Genomic DNA, 20627 nt, shown 5'->3' with positions numbered 1-20627 from the left:
CCAGCCTTGACGTGATATGAGGAGGACTCATCGACTCTAACCAGGCTGTACTCATCCCACTGAAGTCACCCCCCCATCCCTCTTTCTCTCTAATCAGAATTAGCTCTGTTGTTGTACTCCCCTTCTAACCTATGGAGGAGTGGCCATCTCAGAGATGCTTGTTGTCCTTTGTCTCCTCTCTAGATTGTAAATGGCTTCCATGTTTGCCCACAGAATATCACAGACGCATGCATCCATACACGGATGCAAACACACACACACACGCACGCACGCTCGCACGCACGCACGCACGCACGCACGCACGCACGCACGCACGCACGCACGCACGCACACACACACACACACACACACACACACACACACACACACACACACACACACACATCATAATAAACATAGTGAAGCTTTGATGAAGGATATCAGTGTTAAACTCGTGTTTGAAGGAGGGTTATCCCTCGGAAAATGAGCTCGCAGGAGATCAGGGACACATTGTGTTGGGATCAGGGATGCTAATCTGTCTCAAAAACAATGTTAGCTACCTGCTAAGATGCACAGCCATACCCAAACCCAGGGCCAGTGTTTGCTGAGATAGAGGATTATAGCCCATAGTGTTTGCCTGCACTTTGTTTTACCTTTATCTACCTGCTGGCTTGGTAGGTTTGTCCCTCTGGTCTGCGTCAAACATAGGTGTGTCGGAAATAGCACCCAATTCCCTATTTGACCATAGGGCTCTCAAAAGTAGTGCCCTATTTTACATTTTTGTCATTTAGCAGACGCTCTTATCCAGAGTGACTTAAAATAGTGAGTTTATACATTTTCATATTTTTTTTCGTACTGGTCCCTGTGGAAATCAAACCCACAACCCTGTTGTTGCAATATCCATATTGGTCATAGCCCTAGTTCTGGCTTCGTTCCTGGATATAAATGCTGTTCAGATGATGGTTGGAGGTGGTTTTATGATTTATTGCAGAGCAAACTCCCACGGCTAAAAGACTGACCCGGGGGCGATGAGCAACACTCAATGTCCACTTCACATATTCAGAGCTAATAGGAGAAAGTGGAGCATGTTTTTATTGCCCAAGCTCTAAAGTGGATATTTCTCCTCAATTATAAGATTTTGATAATTATAACAATTCGGCAAGAGTATCCTTGGCCATGAAATGTCTTTTCCTCTAAAATGCTTTAGTTTACACCCCCTCATCAGCTGTTTAGCGCTACACAAAACTTTAGTCACAGCTAGGAGACATCTCTATAGTCAAAACAACAGCCAATTTCAAAACTGCTGTTTTCTAATTGATCATTTTATTACTTTGTAAACAGTATGTTGTGAAGGATCATGGACTCTAATTGCTTCCAATTACCCCAGGCCACGCACCTTCCCTACACACCTGTTCCCAATCCCTTAATCACCTCTCCTCTACCCTTCTCACTCCTCTGACCCCCCTATATTAGCTTCTACCTGAGCACCAGTAATGGGTCATGCCTGGTGATGCCATGGGGCGGCCATTTTAAGTGACTAGTTATTACGTTGTTGGAGATACTATGTGCATATGCTGCCTTTGCGCTATGTTATCTCTTTTGTATATCCATGTGCTTAGTTTGATACTGCTAATGCCCTTTTAAAAGTTTGTCCTGGCAGCCTCGCTAGTTTGTCCCATTTCCTGTAATCGTCACCTGGTACTACTTTGTCATGCCTGCACCTTTTATGTTGTGTTCCTAGTGTTTCCAGACCACCACATCCTTGTTATCTACATCCAATCTCCAAGGCCTTACAAGCCACAACTCCTAACCCATCCATCCTACCTGCATACCTACAAGCCCTGTGTGTATGTGTGTGTGAGACCTCTAAACCAGGATTCCTTCTCCATCCACTGAATTTGCATTCTGACAGATGTCCCATGGTAGCAGCAACAGTCCTGAATCGTATAGTCCGTCCTAGTCCGTTTCTTCAATATACATAATATATATATATATATATATATATGACGTACCGTCTCGGATTCATAAGCCATCTTCTTATGGTACCGTGACAATTTGGCAGGAAGGAGAGCTATTGACGTAAACCTTACTCCCAATTACAAATATCATTTCGCAATTCATTTGAATCAGTGCCCGCAATCTGTGTCGATGCTTGTTTGCTGGCATCACACACAATCTACAAATTACTAACCTGGGAAGATGACTGCCGTTTCAGACGCAAGCCATGCTCTCACCCATAAAATATGGCCAAATGGTGCAGTAAAGAGAACACTCCTCCATGATACTCCTCGAGGCGTTCTGTTCGCAACACTCTTGATTTCACCCCTGCGGATGTTGTCAGGGAGGAGAAAGGGCAACTCAGAGGGAACGTGAAGGTGTGCAGACCTGGAGGAGTCTACAGAATGGTGTTCACTTTTACTTTCAAAAGAACAAAGTCTAGACTTAACCGTTCATTCAGCTTTAGTATTCTGATCATGGCATTCCGAACGCATCATGCGTCTACATCTAAATGTGTCTACCGTGTCTGGATTCCCTGCTCCTGCACTATATTCCAATGCTAGTATGCATTCTACAAACTGGAATAGGCTAAATATGATAACACAACTGATGGCGGTAGCTTACTACTGTAGCTAACTAGTCAGCTAACCTCTGTATCAAGCTAGCAAGCAACGCTAAAGGGATTGCAAACAGGTTTGCATTTCAGGCCAGCAAACATGTTCCTCACAGGCTAAGAATGTATTTCCTCCAACGTTATGATGAAAAGGAGCCTCTCGGGCCCCAAAACTCATTTCCTGAGAATTGTGGGAGGGGTGCTGATGATGTTGCCCACTGTATGTGCTTTTGGTAGTGTGACTGCATCCAGACAGAGGAGAAATCTGTACCCAATGCATTCCAGATCTGATCACAATCAGACAACAAAGCGACTTCTGTGCTTCTAGACCAGTCTTTTCAATGTGACCTTGGATTCTGATAGCAGAAGTCACATGTAAGTGTCAAGTGTAGACATGACCGAGGACTAGTGAGACAGACAGTTCCTCTATTGATTACAGCAGACAGGAGCAGATATGCCTCTCTTCTTCTCTGTATCAAAGTACTGTATCACCACAGACAGCACAGATTTGTTTTCTTTGCCAAGAAAAGCAAACAGTCCGATTAGGTGTTGGGTCAATGTTTGTGTCTGGAGTGGGGTCTACACTGTCTTATTTCTTTGATAATACAGTTGGGTCTAATTTTGTTAAAGAACAATGGTTTCGACTTTTTCTGGAAACCTGGATACCAACTGTGATTGAATAGTGACCACGTGTCGCCTCTCTCAAAGACTCCCCAAGCCAGCCACCCGCAAATGACTTTCACCACTACTCACTCCACCAACACGCCGCTCTGATCATCTCCACCAGTCACCACTGCAAAGTAGCTCGTTATGGCGGTGAGGCACGGTGACAATGTCACCTCGCACACAAGATTCCTTTTAACAAAGTGTCGGGCAGCTCGTTAGCCCATTTCATAGCACCTAATAAAACTATTACCCTTCAGGATTGATGAACTTGTCCATTAGAGAGAACATCACATTAGGATAAGCTGTTTCCTCCCAGGGATGCTGCTGATGAGAAAATGGCCTCCCTGCTCCATCAATGTTCCCACACCATTTGTGACCCTGAGACTAAAGCCATCTCCCAGGAGAGCGGCTGGCTGCTTTCATCAGCAGTGTTGTTATCTATGAATATCTCCCTGGTTTAGGCAACCAAAACAAATACGCCAGACCAAACATATTACACCCTAATCGATGACAACGGCACTCCACTGGGGTTTAAAAGTGTGTCGTTCTTGTTTTGAGCTCAGATCGGTTCCAGAAGGGGGAAAGTAAAACGCGTGACACGTTGATGCATCTTGTTGGCTGCAGTCTGCAGGGGTGGCAGGTACCCTAGTGGTTAGAGCTTTGGACGACTAACCGGGAGGTGGCGAGGTCAAATCCCTGAGCCGACAAGTTAAAAATATGTTGCTCTGCCCCTGAACAAGGCAGTTAACCCAATGTTCCTAAACTGTCATTGAAAGTAAGAATTTGTCCTTAACTGACTTGCCTAGTTAAAAAACAAACATATTTACCCTTCAACAAAGTGTGTACTCGTTCACTCTAATGGATTGGACAGTTCAGACAGACTGTTGAAAAGCCATCACCTGCCCGGTACTCAGCCCTGCACCTTTAGACTACTGCCCCAAGTATATATTCATTGAACACCGGTCACCTCACATTCTGTTTATATACTGTTGTTTACTCACTGTGTATGTACTATATTCTTGGCATAGTTCATCCTAATATATCTACTACTGTACATAGGGGAGAGTGGGATAAGTTGAACCAATTTTACATTCAGCATCATTCCATCAAGGTAAATATAGTATTTTTTCTAACAGATATCTACATATATTTCAAGGTGTTGTGTATCCATGGAAATAACAAGAATTCATATAAACATTTGTTTTGAAAACAAAAAAAGAAGTGGTCTCTTGGCTCAACTTCTCCAGGGTATGGGGATAAGTAACAAAAAATAAATGTATGTACTGAATTAAATATTACCACTCACCTTTTTCAAACCATGTCCATCTTAATTTCCCAAACACAATTCAAAACAATCTCAATTGCTTTTTTTGTCTTTTAAGCAGCTTTTAGCAGAGGCTTAACACCTGCAGTAACAAAAACGTTGTACTTTTTTGAACACAACATAGGCCAGGCCCTGTTGTTATGTCATATCCCAGTGATAATGTCTTGCATTACACCTGGGAAGGAAACACTTTTTACTCAACTTGTCGTTGGCTCAACCAATGGCTCAACTTACCCCAAGGAAAACATTTTGCTACATTACACACACAGTTACAAGGGTGCCCTTTCATGATAGGCTTACAATTTCACATTGAAACTTATCTATAAAATTATCTACTTTGGTTTAGATACTAGCATCGTGAAACGTCTTGGGCTAGATCGTGAAACGTAAGTGGCCTAGAGGAAGTTTTCCCTCTAATTCTAGACACAACCCAAAGCACACACTCTTTATCTGGTAACTGTTCTATTGTCTTAGATGTAGTTCTTAGGAAGTAGGTGGAGTAAATTAAACATCCTTTTCAATAGGTATCAAAAATGAAACCTGAAACATTGTCACTGTCGTTCCACGTGGCACACGCTCAATTTATCTTTCCGGACAGTGCTGCTTTGAACAACCTCAAAGTGTCTCTGTCTGAAAAGTTAACTAATTGACATTCACAACCTGTCAGAAAAGGGCTTCAACTAGTTCAACAGCAGCCAGTGGGGTTTGTCTCTCTGTCAGAATGAGGTTTGTTGCTGAGCAAAGCTTGAGGTGACAGTCGGAGGAACACACAACAACAGAGCTTTGCGTTGGGCGGCTGCCAAGGCCATCCATTGAGCTATTCACACGGCTGAGGTGAGATAAACACCAACAGGCTGCTGCTGGGTTGATATTAGAAATACCACAAACCTCTGAAAACTGTAGGTTTATGTTTAGAGAGGCTTGAACGTAGATATCATCAGCGAATGAGAGACAGACATACAGATCTATGTAACCTATCCCAGAGAGGCTCAACAGTCGCATGCTGTGCTCAAACAAATGGAACATATCCATTTACCAAGGTCACAGCCTGCACTGCAGGTAATTTTATATGGGAACTGAGTGTGTGTACGTGTGTATTTCACCATGTGCATACTTCTACAATATAAACTCAGCAAAAAAAGAAAACTGCCCTTTTTCAGGACCCTGTCTTTTCAAAGATAATTCGTAAACATCCAAATAATTTCACAGATTGTAATGGGGTGCGTGCTGGTGGCAGGGAAGTCAGGCGCAGGAGAAGGAAATTAGTATAAATGGAGTTATTTAATAAATGCTTACAAACTCCGAAAACCAACATACAAAATAATGAAAGTGGGTAAAAACCCGTCGCACACCATAACATACTTGACACCAATACATACAACAAACAATTCCCAACAAGGGCATGGGGGAAAACAGAGGGAAAATATAGAACATGTAATTTAGCGAATTGAAACCAGGTGAGTGTGAAAACAAGACAAAACAAATGGAACATGAAAAATGGATCGGCGATGGCTAGAAGACCGGTGACGTCGACCGCCCGAACAAGGAGATGAACAGACTTCGGCAGAAGTTGTGACACAGATCTTCATTGTAAAGGGTTTAAACACTGTTTCCCATGCTTGTTCAATGAACCATAAACAATTAATGAACATGCACCTGTGGAACGGTCATTAAGACACTAACAGCTTACAGGCGGTAGGCAATTAAGGTCACAGTTAAGAAAACTTAGGACACTTTCTACTTTCTACTGACTCTGAAAAACACCAAAAGAAAGATGCCCAGAGTCCCTGCTCATCTCGGCAGGGTAGCCTAGTGGTTAGAGCGTTGGACTAGTAACCGAAAGGTTTCAAGTTCGAATCCCCGAGCTGACAAGGTACAAATCTGTTGTTATGCCCCTGAACAGGCAGTTAACCCACTGTTCCTAGGCCATCATTGAAAATAAGAATTTGTTCTTAACTGACTTGCCTAGTAAAATAAAGGTTTAATTTTTTTTTATAAAATAAAATCTGTGTGAATGTGCCTTAGGCATGCTGCAAGGAGGCATGAGGACTGCAGATGTGGCCAGGGCAATAAATTGCAATGTCCGTACTGTGAGATGCCTAACACAGCATTACATGGAGACAGGACGGACAGCTGATCATCCTCGCAGTGGCAGACCATGTGTAACAACACCTGCACCAGATCAGTACATCCAAACATCACACCTGCGGGACAGGTACAGGATGGCAACAACAACTGCCCGAGTTACACCAGGAACGCACAATCCCTCCATCAGTGCTCCGACTGTCCGCAATAGGATGGGAGAGGCTGGACTGAGGGCTTGTAGACCTGTTGTAAGGCAGGCCCTCACCAGATATCACCGGCAACAACGTCGCCGATGGGAACAAACCCACTGTCGCTGGACCAGACAGGACTGGCAAAAAGTGCTCTTCACTGACGAGACAAGGTTTTGTCTCACCTGGGGTGATGGTCGGATTCACGTTTATCGTTGTAGAACTGAGCGATACACAGAGGCCTGTACTCTGGAGCGGGATCGATTTCGAGGTGGAGGGTCTGTCATGGTCTGTGGCGGTGTGTCACAGCATCATCGGACTGAGCCTGTTGTCATTGCAAACAATCAAAACTCTGCATTACAGGGAAGACATCCCTTTCCTCTTGTGGTACCCTTCCTGCAGGCTCATCCTGACATGACTCTCCAGCATGAAAATGTCACCAGCCATACTGCTCGTGGTGTGTGATTTCCTGCAAGACAGGAATGTCAGTGTTCTGCCATGGCCAGCGAATAACCTGTTGGATCAGAGGGTGAGGGCTAGGGCCATTCCCCCCAGAAATGTCTGGGAACTTGCAGGTGCCTTGGTGGTAGAGTGGGGTAACATCTCACAGTAAGAACTGGAAAATCTGGTGCAGTCCATGAGGAGGAGATGCACTGCAGTATTTAATGCAGCTGGTGGCCACACCAGATAATAACTGTTACTTTTTTTTGACCCCCACTTTGTTCAGGGACACATTATTCCATTTATGTTAGTAACATGTCTGTGGAACTTGTTCAGTTTATGTCTCAGTTGTTGAATCTTATGTTCATACAAATATTTGCTGAAAAGAAACACAATTGACAGTGAGAGGATGTTTCTTTTGTGGATATATTGAAGAAACATCAAGATCGGTCAGGAAGTTCAAGCTTGGTCGCAAATGGGTCTTCCAAATGGACAATGCATACTTAAAGTTGTGGCAAAATGGCTTAAGGACAACAAAGTCAAGGTAGTGGAGTGGCCATCACAAAGCCCTGACCTCAATCCCATAGAAGATTTGTGGGCAAAACTGAGAGAGTGTGTGCGAGCAAGGCCTGCAAACCTGACTCAGTTACACCAGCTCTGTCAGGAGGAATGGGCCAAAATTCACCCAACTTATTGTGGGAAGCTTGTGGAAGGCTACCCGAAACGTTTGACCCAAGTTAAACCATTTAAAGGCAATGTTACCAAATACTAGTCGAGTGTATTTAAACTTCTGACCCACTGGGCATGTGATGAAAGAAATAAAAGCTGAAATAAATTCTCTACTATTATTCTGACATATCACATTCTTAAAATAAAGTGGTGATCCTAACTGACCTAAGGCAGGGACATTTTACTAGGATGAAATGTCAGGAATGGTTCAAAACTGAGTTTAAATGTATTTGGCTAAGGTGTAAGTAAACTTCCGACTTCAACTGTATATCCAGTATCAGTCAAAGGTTTGGACACACCTACTCATTCCAGGATATATTTTCTACATTTGGAATAATAGTGAAGACATGAAATCATGGAATGGAATCATGTAGTATCCAACAAGTGTATTAAATGTCATTATTCAAAGGAGCCACCCTTTGCCTAGATGACAGCTTTGCACACTCTTAGCATTCTCTCAATCAGCCCCATGAGGTAGTGACATGGAATGCATTCCTAATAACAGGGGTGCTTTGGTAAAGGTTTAAAGGTTCATTTGTGGAATTTCTTTCCTTCTTTAATGCATTTGAGCCAATCAGTTGTGTTGCGACAAGGTAAGGGGTGGCATACATAAGATAGCCCTATTAGTTAAAAGACGAAGTCCGTATTATGGCAGAACAGCTTAAATATGAAGAGAAACAACAGTCCATTACTTTTAAGACATGAAGGTCAATCAATAAGGATTTTTTTTTTAAACAGTTTCTTCAAGTGCAGTCGCAAAAACAATCAAGCGCCATAAGACACAGAGTTACCTCTGCTGTAGAGGAGTTGTCGGTGAAATTCATACTGAGAGAGACTTTGTAATTTCTTCAGACAAACATCTGTATTTAATATTGATTCATTTTTTGCAATAACAAAACTAGTCAACCCAACAGCATGCACACAAATGCAGAGTTATTTATATAGCTGACACAAAGAATGCTTAGTCATGGTTGGTTCCACCCCTCATGCAGATTGGGGCATCATTTGCCAGTCTGGGTTCATCCAGTCGTAATCTGCACGGGGTGGTTGTCTTAACCCCACCCTGGCTTAGTTTCTCAGTTGCAAGGATCATTTTGAGACAATGAGCGATTGTTCTACTCCTTAGCTATCTCTAGTTAACACGTGTCTATGCAATAGAGTCGAACTCATTTGTCGTCTCAAGCCATCTCTAGTGACCATACTCCCAGATTAGCTGCAGGGAACTAGATTGGAGTCAATAAAAGCACAGCATTAGCAGGACAGAAATATCTTCCTATGTGTAAAGTATTAATGGCTAACTATTAATATCAAACAAATCCGGTAAATACGTCATTTTTCCATCCCAGTTCATTGGAGTTAACTGCACCTCAGATTGGAGCCCAAATAAATGCTTCAGAATTCAAGTAAGAGACACATCTCAACATCAACTGTTCAGAGGAACCTGCATGAATCAGACCTTCATGGTCAAATTGGTGCAAAGAAACCACTACTAAAGGACACCAATAATAAGAATAGAGTTGCTTTGGCCAAGAAAGACGAGAAATAGACATTAGACCCGGTGGAAAGCTCTCCTTTGGTCTGCTGAGTACAAATTTGAGAATTTTTGTTCCAGTCGCAGTGTCTTTGAGAGATGCAGAGTAGGTGAATGGATGATCTCTGCATGTGTTGTTCCCACGGTGAAACGTGGAGGAGGTGTGATGGTGTGGGGGTGTTTTGCTGGTGACACTGTCAGTGATTTATTTAGAATTCAAGGCACACTTAACCAGCATGGCTACCACAGCATTTTGCTGAGATATTCCATCCCATCTGGTTTGCATTAGTGGGACTATAATTTGTTTTTCAACAGGACAATGACCCAAAACACACCTCCAGGCTGTGTAAGGGCTATTTGACCAAGAAGGAGAGTGATGGAGTGCTGCATCAGATAAACCTGACCTCCACAATCCAGCACCCAGCATCTGTGGGAACTCCTTCAAGACTGTTAGAAAGCATTCCAGGTGAAGCTGGTTGAGAGAATGGCAAGAGCGTGCAAAGCTGTCAAGGCAAAGGTTGAGTACTTTTAAGAATCTAGAATCTAAAATATTTGGATTTGTTTAACACTTTTTTGGGTTACTACATGATTCCATATGTTTTGATATCCTCTATATTATTCTACAAGAAAGAAAAACCCTTCAATGAGTAGGTGCGTCCAACTTTTGAATGATACTGTATATACATATTTGGAGGAATTTTGCTTGTTTAAGTGCTACCTTCCCCTCCCCTCCCTTTCCTTTCCTTTCCTGTCCTTTCCTGTTTCCCTTATAGAATAGTGCCTGGTTAAGGAAGGATGCAGCTGCAGGGAGTCTCTTGTACATTCCAAGAAGATCATGCCTACTTCACAGTACTTTCCAGAGAACAAACGGAGGATTGGCTAATTCAACAATAATAGCGGTTTCCCTTTGCCCTGTTTCAACCTGCCTAATCTGTCTATTTACCGACAATGACAGATAAGGGGTGCACACACTGCCCAACTTTTTGAATTCTCCTCTCGATTACAACTTTGGGACAGTGTGAGATACCAAATTCATGTATGAACTTGAAAACTGTGTACTGTCCCAGGAAACATGACCCTATTGACCCCATGTGGGTATTCGGTGGGCAAGGCATAGCCCACACCAAGCCCACGCCTGCCCAACACAGGCTAGCCCACAAAAATCCCACATAACGCCAACACGGGCTAGCCTGCAAGCCCAGCTCCGGATAGCCCACACCAAGCCCAGCTAGAGGCAGGGCCTCATTATAATATTTGGAGGCGTGGTTTGTACACATTACTTTTGTGCAACCATTACTGTGTGTCATTCCAGTTTAAGTTCTCTGTTGTGCGATGCCCAATTGTTCTGTACAATGCCGATGATGAAGTCTTTAAAAGGTGTGTGTGAAATTTTTATAAACTAGTGTACCTGTGAGGATTTTCTACACTGGACAACTTGTTACAGCTGTAATAATGCCAAAGTCATTATTAAGATATAAGGGGGTATTATAGCTGTCATGACGTTGGCCTGTGGGTAAAGTATTTATGGGGGGGGGGTCATAAACCTTTCTTCCCTCTCTCTTGACTCTACAGAGGGACTCTTGAATAGCCTTTGTTAAACAGAGATTCTGGGAACATCAAAAGGTGGGGGGAAATGAACCATATTTTGGTAATCCAACCAGTTGAACATATGCGTTGGTACTTAATGAATATGATGTCAGTCCGGTTGTCATCTGAGACATTCTCATCAATGATAGGATGACAAACGGTACAGTGAAAAGTCTACACATGAAAGTCCAGATTCACATGGAATTGTTGTGCAATTTAAATGTTTGAATATGAAATTATTTGGGAGGGGAAGAAATGTGATTTTAGTTTCTAAAATGTGATAATTGGGTTTTCATGAGTGAATTAGGCCCGACTCAGTGGCCCGCCCACGTGAAGAGACATTGGTTATAAACTAAGAAACACGCCCTCCTCTCCCTTCCTATATAAAGCCTTGACGACAATATAACTTTCTATTCCGGGTACATTAGGATGACGATCCGATGTCAGAAGGGTTCAGATAATAACTACAGAATGAAGCCAACCTCAACGTGAGCTTTGGTTGTGAATGGTATGAACTTTGCACTCTTATTCGCTACAGAAGTGATACCTCCTAGCCGTTGAGTTAGCAGAGGCCACTGTAAATGTGGGCTAGGAAAGGACGAACAGAGTATCCCGTCTACCACACAACATAGCCAATTTACCACCAGAGACATTCTTCCGAGGACAGGAATATCTCTGTTGGCCAACACGACCAGCTTCTACGACCAACCTACCGAAGCGCAGCTCAGAGTAAATATTTATTGCATTTTCTTTTTCCAAATGGGCGGTAATTCAGAATGCATAAGATTCTGTATTTACGATAGAGTATTTGCCTATGGCCCGATAGAGACATCGCTTCTCCCTTTGTTCTTCAGTCTTCCCGCTCTTTCACTCAAACCCAACCCACTTTCTTTGGGTAACCAGCTGTTATATCTGTTCCGTCCGCTAGAGACATTTTCCTTTATGACATAATTTGTAATCAATGTATGGTTCATTCTGTGTATATGTAATTCTGTGTGATTAGTTAGGTATTTAGTAAATAAACAATTTAACCCAATTTTGTATTGCTGATTCAACTTGTTAGCCAGGGTTCGTGAAGATAACCAAGAATTTACAACTTTCAGATGAGACTGAAATAAGGTGATGATTAATATTGACTGCTATTTATGTAAAATATTATTAGGTCTTTAAGAGTTTATTCGGAAGATAACTGCTCTATCAATATTATTTTGTTGTGCCCCGACTATCTAGTTAATTACATTTACATGATTAGCTCAATCAGGTAATATTAAATACAGAGAAAGGATTTTATAGAAGAGCATGTCATATCACTTAATCCAAAGACACGACATAGCCAAAGACACGACATAGCCAAAGACACGACATAGCCAAAGACACGACATAGCTAAGCTCAATAAAATTCACACGTTAGTTTAAAACCCTTTATCATGGTTGGTGTTTTGACGAATTTGTCCAAAATCGTGTGACATAAAACATGACTTTTCAGTCCTTGCATTTATGGCAGTGTAAGTTGTCGTTATATCATATATTTAGCATTAATCAGTTCAATTAGACATTGAACCTTGTAAGAATCCTGGATCTAGCTGTCAGACAGTTTTTTGTATAGAGATCTTCAAAATGCAGTGTAACTATGTAACATTTCGTGTCCTGCACGAAATGCACTGTTGGGGCTAGGAACGCAAGCATTTCGCTACACTGGCAATAACATCTGCTAAAAAGGTTGTATCCCAATGAGCAGAGTTGGGATACAGCCTTTATAGACTAAGCACATCCTTCTGAGTACATGGTAAACTACAGATGTGTGGAATGGGTCAAAGGTGAAGTTTTGTATGTGAGAAAGGAATATCTCCCAGCCAGATAGCATTTGCTGTGAAAACTGTTCTAATTGTGTATAAACCAGAGTTTGGCCCCTAAGACAAGGTTCTTCTTATCAGCTGCCCATACCAGAGCCATCTCCTCCCTGGTACCTCACAGTACACTAACACCAATTCAATCTATGGAGTCAGTTGCTAGCCTAAATCCCAGAACCCAGCTCAGTTCACACAGACACAGATGAGGGAGTACTGAGAAACCTTATTCGATGCATAAACAGTATTAAAACATGATCTTGTCATTTTCTACCATAAAGGCAACTCTAAAATGTGCAGTTTGTCACACAACACAATGCCACAGCAGTTTTGAGGGAGCATGCAATTGGCATGCTGACTGCAGCAATGTCCACCAGACTTGTTACCAGAGAATTTAATGTGAATTTCTCTACTATAAGCCGCCTCCAACATAGTTTTAGAGAATTTGGCAGTATGTCCAACCGGCCTCACAACCGCAGACCACGTGTATGGGCAGGCATACACTACGGACAACGAACACAAATACAGATGCATATCTGTATTCCCAGTCATGTGAAATCCATATATTAGGGCCTACGGAATTGATTTCAACTGACTGATTTCCTCAGATGAACTATAACTCAGTAAAATCTTTTAAATTGTTCTAGAGATTCTGAGTCAGAGTCCAGGCTCTGTTGCAGCCGGCCAATACCGGAAGACCCATGGGGCGGTGCACAATTGGCCCAGCACCGTCCGGGTTAGGGGAGGTTTTGGCCGGCAGGGATGTCCTTGTCCCATCACGCACTAGTGACTCCTTTGGGGGGCAGGAGCAGTGCACGCTGACACGGTCGCCAGGCGTACGGTGTTTCCTCTGACACATTGGTGCGGCTGGCTTCCAGGTTAAGTGGGCTTTGTGTCAAAAGCTGCAAAGCTGTCATCAAGGCAAACGGTGGCTACTTTGAATAATCTAAAATATATTTTGATTTGTGTAACACTTTTTTGGTTACTACATGATTCCATATGTGTTATTTCATAGTTTTGATGTCTTCACTATTATTCTACAATGTAGAAAATAGTACAAATAAAAGACAAACCCTTAAATGAGTAGGTTTGTCCAAACTTTTGACTGGTACTGTATGTGGAACTGCATAAAAATAATAATTTGGGGGGTTTGAAACCATTTTGAATTGTTGATCTGAATGTCGCATATTGGCCCCATTATTTATAAAGACCCGTATGAAAAACTTAACAGTTTCTCTTTTAAAAACATATGTATGATAGCAACAACTTGGTTGTGTTTCTGATACAGACGTTTAATTCAATTGTAATTAATAACTCAAATACATTTCTATTAAATAGAAATGTTGGCAGCCTACATGTGGCCAATATTTTAGCCCGCATTAGGCCAATGTGGACATGTTTTCTGGGGTGCCGAGGCGGCCGTTTTGTAATGGCATTACTCACATGGCCTGAGGGCTCAATCACTGTTGGGCAACCAGGGTACGTTATTATAGGGAAGGTTTACCGCAGAAGATGAAGGCAACAAAATAACACATCCATCTTTGACAATTTTGCTCAGTATGATGGCCTGAAGCTACACAACATGTAAACATACACCACCAACACAGCAAAGGCAAAGACGCAGCAAAGACACAACTTGAACCTTGCAGGAGATGGAGTGGGATTTTTAGATGGTGGTTAGCAGTGGCAATTTTAGCATGTACATCTTGGTGGGGCAAACAAAAACAAAATGTGGGATGCATGCCAGGAAGCCACAACACAAGATTAAACAATACATTAATTGCACTATAACGGTGACAAACGGTGCCCACAAACTGTTAGGGCCTACATAAAGCTGTCCCAACAGCAGTCCCAACACCTTACCACTGCTACACCTGGCTATCAGCGGAGCCTTGTCTGGCAGCGAAACAGTTATTTCAGCCTCGTTTACTTTCTTTACAGAAAAAAACAAAGCTGATATGGCTGACTTGCTTAAGCAAATGTGGGTTCTACTGACAATTGAGATGTACAAACTATGGCATGAGAGGCAATCCGTAATTTCGATGAAGACATTAATGAGCGAGCGACGACAGACGTAGTCGATATAACTAGTTGTTCACACCTTTGAAATGTGCAGCGACAGAATTCAGAACAGGGGCCATTTTTACAGTGTACTCTCTGTACACCAGGTTAGAACTATAGGATCAATAAATGGGGCGTATAAACACACAATGAAAGCTCTTACAATATTCATTGACATTTCTCTAAAACAGGTTATAGGCTACATGTGCACCACCAAGTTAGAATAGTGTGTGAAATGAAGAGGTAAAAATGGACCAAATTATTAAGGTGAGGCACATTGAACGCTGTTTGGGTCTTTGCTTGTCAAGAATTATACATATATCACTATTTGACGCTTAAATAAGCTTTTAACTTGACACGCCAAATAACACAATTCTATTATAGAATGTTGTCTGTGCTGAATTTGCACGTGCAAGCCAAGCGCCACAACTACTATCATTTGCACTGTCAAAGCTGTACGAAACAAGCACACACCGGCCACAAACGGTGTGTGTACAATACCGCGTTGGTGAAAATAGACCAAATCCTACCTCATGATGCCATCTATTTTGTGAAGTGCACCAGTCCCTCCTGCAGCAAAACACCCCCACAACATGATGCCGCCACCCCCGTGCTTCATGGTTGGGATGGTGTTCTTCGGCTTGCAAGCCTCCCCCTTTTTCCTCCAAACATAAGGATGGTCATTTTGGCCAAACAGTTCTATTTGTGTTTCATCAGACCAGAGGACATTTCTCCAAAAAGTACAATCTTTGTCCCCATGTGCAGTTGCAAACCGTAGTCTGGCTTTTTTATGGCGGTTTTGGAGCAGGTTATTTCAGGTTATGTCGCATTTGGACTCGTTTTACTGTGGATATAGATACTTTTGTACCTGTTTCCTCCAGCATCTTCACAAGGTCCCTCGCTGTTGTTCTGGGATTGATTTGCACTTTTCGCACCAAAGTACGTTCATCTCTAGGAGACAGAATGCGTCTCCTTCCTGAGCAGTATGACAGCTGTGTGGTCCCATGGTGTTTATACTTGCGTACTATTGTTTGTACAGATGAACGTGGTGCCTTCAAGCGTTTGGAAATTGCTCCCAAGGATGGACCAGACTTGTGGAGGTCTCCATATTTTTTTCTGAGCTCTTGGCTGATTTATTTTGATTTTCCCATGATGTCAAGCAAAGAGGCACTGAGTTTGAAGGCAGGCCTTGAAATACATCCACAGGTACACCTCCAATTGACTCAAATGATGTCAGTTAGCCTATCAGAAGCTTCTAAAGCCATGAAATTATTTTCTGAAATTTTCCAAGCTGTTTATAGGCACAGGCAACTTGGTGTATTTAAACTTCTGACCCACTGGAATTGTGATACAGTGAATTTTAAGTGAAACAATCTGTCTGTAAACAATAGTTGGAAAAATGACTTGTGTCATGCACAAAGTAGGTGTCGTAACCGACTTGCCAAAACTATAGTTTGTTAACAAGAAATTTGTGGAGTGGTTGAAAACGAGTTTTAATGACTCCAACCTAAGTCTATCTAAACTTCTGACTTCAACTGTATATATGTATATATTTTTTGTTCCTAAAAATGTGGGGCTCAAAAAGCAGGTCACCACTGGTGGTTAGGGTTGAATAGGGTTTGCAACATTTTTGTAGCTTTCCCAAAAGTATTTCTGGAAAACCTCTGAATTTTGGGAAAGTGGAGTTTTGCAACCATACTCTTGCTCTCTCTTTGCTACACAGTGCAGACATAGAAGTATCTATAACTGCAGGGAAACAGTATCCTAACAATGCATATTCTCATAATTGCAACAGAGCACTCACCCCAGCACTGAAACATGAATGCACAGATGATTATCAGTTCTTGCTAGCAATCAAACATTCAGCTATTGTTAAGACCATACAGCACACTACACCAAGTACAGCAACTATACAAGTCATCTTACTGTTGCTCTACTGTACAGTTAGAACCGTTTGTTAATATTGAAAGTACATACCTTGTCTTGCCTGGCTGCTTGTGAAATGTCAACGTATTGCTTCTCAGTTTTGCTTTCCTTATTTAACAAACTGCTATTTCAGTAGGGTATTTCCTGTCACCCTTTCCATGGTGTCTGTTTCCCTTTCACAGGAAGTTGCCTAACACCTACCACTTCTTAACACGAAGTCACTTCTCTATTGGAAAGTGGACATTCCCTGTTGGTTACGTCACCCTCCTTGTGATTATACCCTGTATATAAATATATACATATTTGTGCTCTGTATAGTGTTTGGCATTGACAAAAAAAACATTTGAGATCTAGGACCAGGCAATAATGCCTAAGGAGAAGATTTTCCACTTCTCACATTACCCCAAGAAATCACTACACCCTAGAGAGAGGACGGCAGAGGATAAGTAGAGAATAGTTGTATGTCTGTGTACTAATTCCCTCTCATAGCAGCTCAGCTGGTAGAGCATGGTGCATGTAACGCCAGGGTAGTGGGTTCTATCCCCGGGACCACCCATACGTAGAATGTTAGTCACATATGACTGTAAGTTGCTTTGGATAAAAGCGTCTGCTAAATGGCATATATTATTATTTATATTATTATTATTATTATTTATTATATTATTTATATTATTAATATTAAGTAAGCTTCTGTTATTTCCAGGAGCATCATGGGTCCCTAAATATTTAAAATAAACGATCGATCTGCTTCACTGAGGGCCACATAGACGCTTTTCTTTCAGTGGTCTAGTGAAAACATGGACTGCGTCCCAAATGGTCCTCAATCCCTATATAGTAAGGATCTGAAAAAGTAGTGCACTACACAGTGAATAGGGTGCCATTTGGGGCACAGACATGCTTTAGTGGCATAGTTGTTATAGAGTGTTGTGCAACTGCTTGAAAATATGAGAAACCTTATAACCCCGGTGTAAAGAATGCAGTAGTGTGTCATGCTTCAACAAGAACAATTTATTGATGCCACAACCCGGCTCAAATCAGACAGTCAGTCATATAGCATTTCTATAGGGATTAATTTCTATAATGCTTTACAAAGCTATTAGTCACTGATGAATGCTCAGTATTCAACACTGAAGAAAATATATTATTAATCCCTCCCTCCCTTTCTCCTCGGTGGCCCGCGTTTTGTTATCAATCCTTTTAGCCATGCTCCTCTGTCCCTGTCTGTTTCACTCCCTTTCCACTTCCCCTCTCTCTCTCCCTCCCTCTCTCTCTCACTCTCTTCCCCTCTCTCTCTCCATGACTCTCTCTCACTCTTTTTCCCTCTTTCTCCCTCTCCCTCTCTCTCTCTCTCTCTCTCTCTCTCTCTCTCTCTCTCTCTCTCTCTCTCTCTCTCTCTCTCTCTCTCTCTCTCTCTAGTTCTATGGCGCCGACTGAGATGGCCGCCTCGCTTCGCGTTCCTAGGAAACTATGCAGTTTTTTGTTTTTTTACGTGTTATTTCTTACATTAGTACCCCAGGTCATCTTAGGTTTCATTACATACAGTCGAGAAGAACTACTGAATATAAGATCAGCGTCAACTCACCATCAGTACGACCAAGAATATGTTTTCCGCGACGCGGATCCTGTGTTCTGCCTTACAAACAGGACAACGGAATGGATCGCATGCAGCGACCCAAGGAAACGACTCCGAAAAAGAGGGAAACGCGGCGGTGTTCTGGTCAGACTCCGAAAAGGGCACATCGCGCACCACTTCCCAGTATTCTTCTTGCCAATGTCCAGTCTCTCGACAACAAGGTTGATGAAATCCGAGCAAGGGTGGCATTCCAGAGGGACATCAGAGACTGCAACGTTCTCTGCTTTACGGAGACATGGCTTACTGGGAAAACGCTATCCAGGGCGGTACAGCCAACGGGTTTCTCCACGCATCGCGCCGACAGAAACAAACATCTATCTGGTAAGAAGAGTGGAGGGGGCGTATGCCTCATGACTAACGGGACATGGTGTGATGAAGGAAACATACAGGAACTCAAATCCTTCTGTTCACCTGATTTAGAATTCCTCACAATCAAATGTAGACCGCATTATCTTCCAAGAGAATTCTCTTCGATTATAATCACAGCCGTATATATCCCCCCCAAGCAGACACATCGATGGCTCTGAACGAACTTTATTTAACTCTTTGCAAACTGGAAAACATTTATCCGGAGGCTGCATTCATTGTAGCTGGGGATTTTAACAAAGCCAATCTGAAAACAAGACTCCCTAAATTTTATCAGCATATCGATTGCGCAACCAGGGGTGGTAAAACCTTGGATCATTGTTACTCTAACTTCCGCGACGCATATAAGGCCCTGCCCCGCCCCCCTTTCGGGAAAGCTGACCACGACTCCATTTTGCTGATTCCTGCCTACAGACAGAAATTAAAACAAGAGGCTCCCACGCTGAGGTCTGTCCAACGCTGGTCAGACCAAGCTGACTCTACACTCCAAGACTGCTTCCATCACGTGGACTGGGACATGTTTCGTATTGCGTCAGATGGGAATATTGACGAATACGCTGATTCGGTGTGCGAGTTCATTAGAACGTGCGTCGAAGATGTCGTTCCCATAGCAACGATAAAAACATTCCCTAACCAGAAACCGTGGATTGATGGCAGCATTCGCGTGAAACTGAAAGCGCGAACCACTGCTTTTAATCAGGGCAAGGTGTCTGGCAACATGACTGAATACAAACAGTGCAGCTATTCCCTCCGTAAGGCTATCAAACAAGCTAAGCGTCAGTACAGAGACAAAGTGGAATCTCAATTCAATGGCTCAGACACAAGAGGCATGTGGCAGGGTCTACAGTCAATCACGGACTACAAGATGAAATCCAGCCCAGTCACGGACCAGGATGTCTTGCTCCCAGGCAGACTAAATAACTTTTTTGCCCGCTTTGAGGACAATACAGTGCCACTGACACGGCCTGCAACGGAAACATGCGGTCTCTCCTTCACTGCAGCCGAGGTGAGTAAGACATTTAAACGTGTTAACCCTCACAAGGCTGCAGGCCCAGACGGCATCCCCAGCCGCGCCCTCAGAGCATGCGCAGACCAGCTGGCCGGTGTGTTTACGGACATATTCAATCAATCCCTATACCAGTCTGCTGTTCCCACATGCTTCAAGAGGGCCACCATTGTTCCTGTTCCCAAGAAAGCTAAGGTAACTGAGCTAAACGACTACCGCCCCGTAGCACTCACTTCCGTCATCATGAAGTGCTTTGAGAGACTAGTCAAGGACCATATCACCTCCACCCTACCTGACACCCTAGACCCACTCCAATTTGCTTACCGCCCAAATAGGTCCACAGACGATGCAATCTCAACCACACTGCACACTGCCCTAACCCACCTGGACAAGAGGAATACCTATGTGAGAATGCTGTTCATCGACTACAGCTCGGCATTCAACACCATAGTACCCTCCAAGCTCGTCATCAAGCTCGAGACCCTGGGTCTCGACCCCGCCCTGTGCAACTGGGTACTGGACTTCCTGACGGGCCGCCCCCAGGTGGTGAGGGTAGGCAACAACATCTCCTCCCCGCTGATCCTCAACACGGGGGCCCCACAAGGGTGCGTTCTGAGCCCTCTCCTGTACTCCCTGTTCACCCACGA

The 20627-nt window shown here is 43.0% G+C and overlaps 1 protein-coding gene across 2 annotated transcripts in view; it reads right to left on the bottom strand.

The window, feature by feature from the left end:
- LOC124003970 overlaps nt 1-17140 on the bottom strand; it is a 42743-nt gene extending 25603 nt beyond the window's left edge. The window contains exon 1 of one of the 2 annotated variants that reach the window (XM_046312670.1): nt 17027-17140. The gene's annotated coding sequence lies outside the window, so the exon portion shown is untranslated. The remainder of the gene's footprint in view (nt 1-17026) is intronic. The other variant, XM_046312671.1, reaches the window with a different exon arrangement.
- Between the last annotated feature and the right edge of the window lie 3487 nt (nt 17141-20627).

The sequence above is a fragment of the Oncorhynchus gorbuscha genome, linkage group LG18, assembly GCF_021184085.1.
Source record: "Oncorhynchus gorbuscha isolate QuinsamMale2020 ecotype Even-year linkage group LG18, OgorEven_v1.0, whole genome shotgun sequence".
In the NCBI taxonomy this organism is placed as follows: Eukaryota; Metazoa; Chordata; class Actinopteri; order Salmoniformes; family Salmonidae; genus Oncorhynchus; species Oncorhynchus gorbuscha.
The sequence above is the reverse complement of the archived record's forward strand: the minus strand, read 5'-3'. Positions and strand labels throughout refer to the sequence as shown.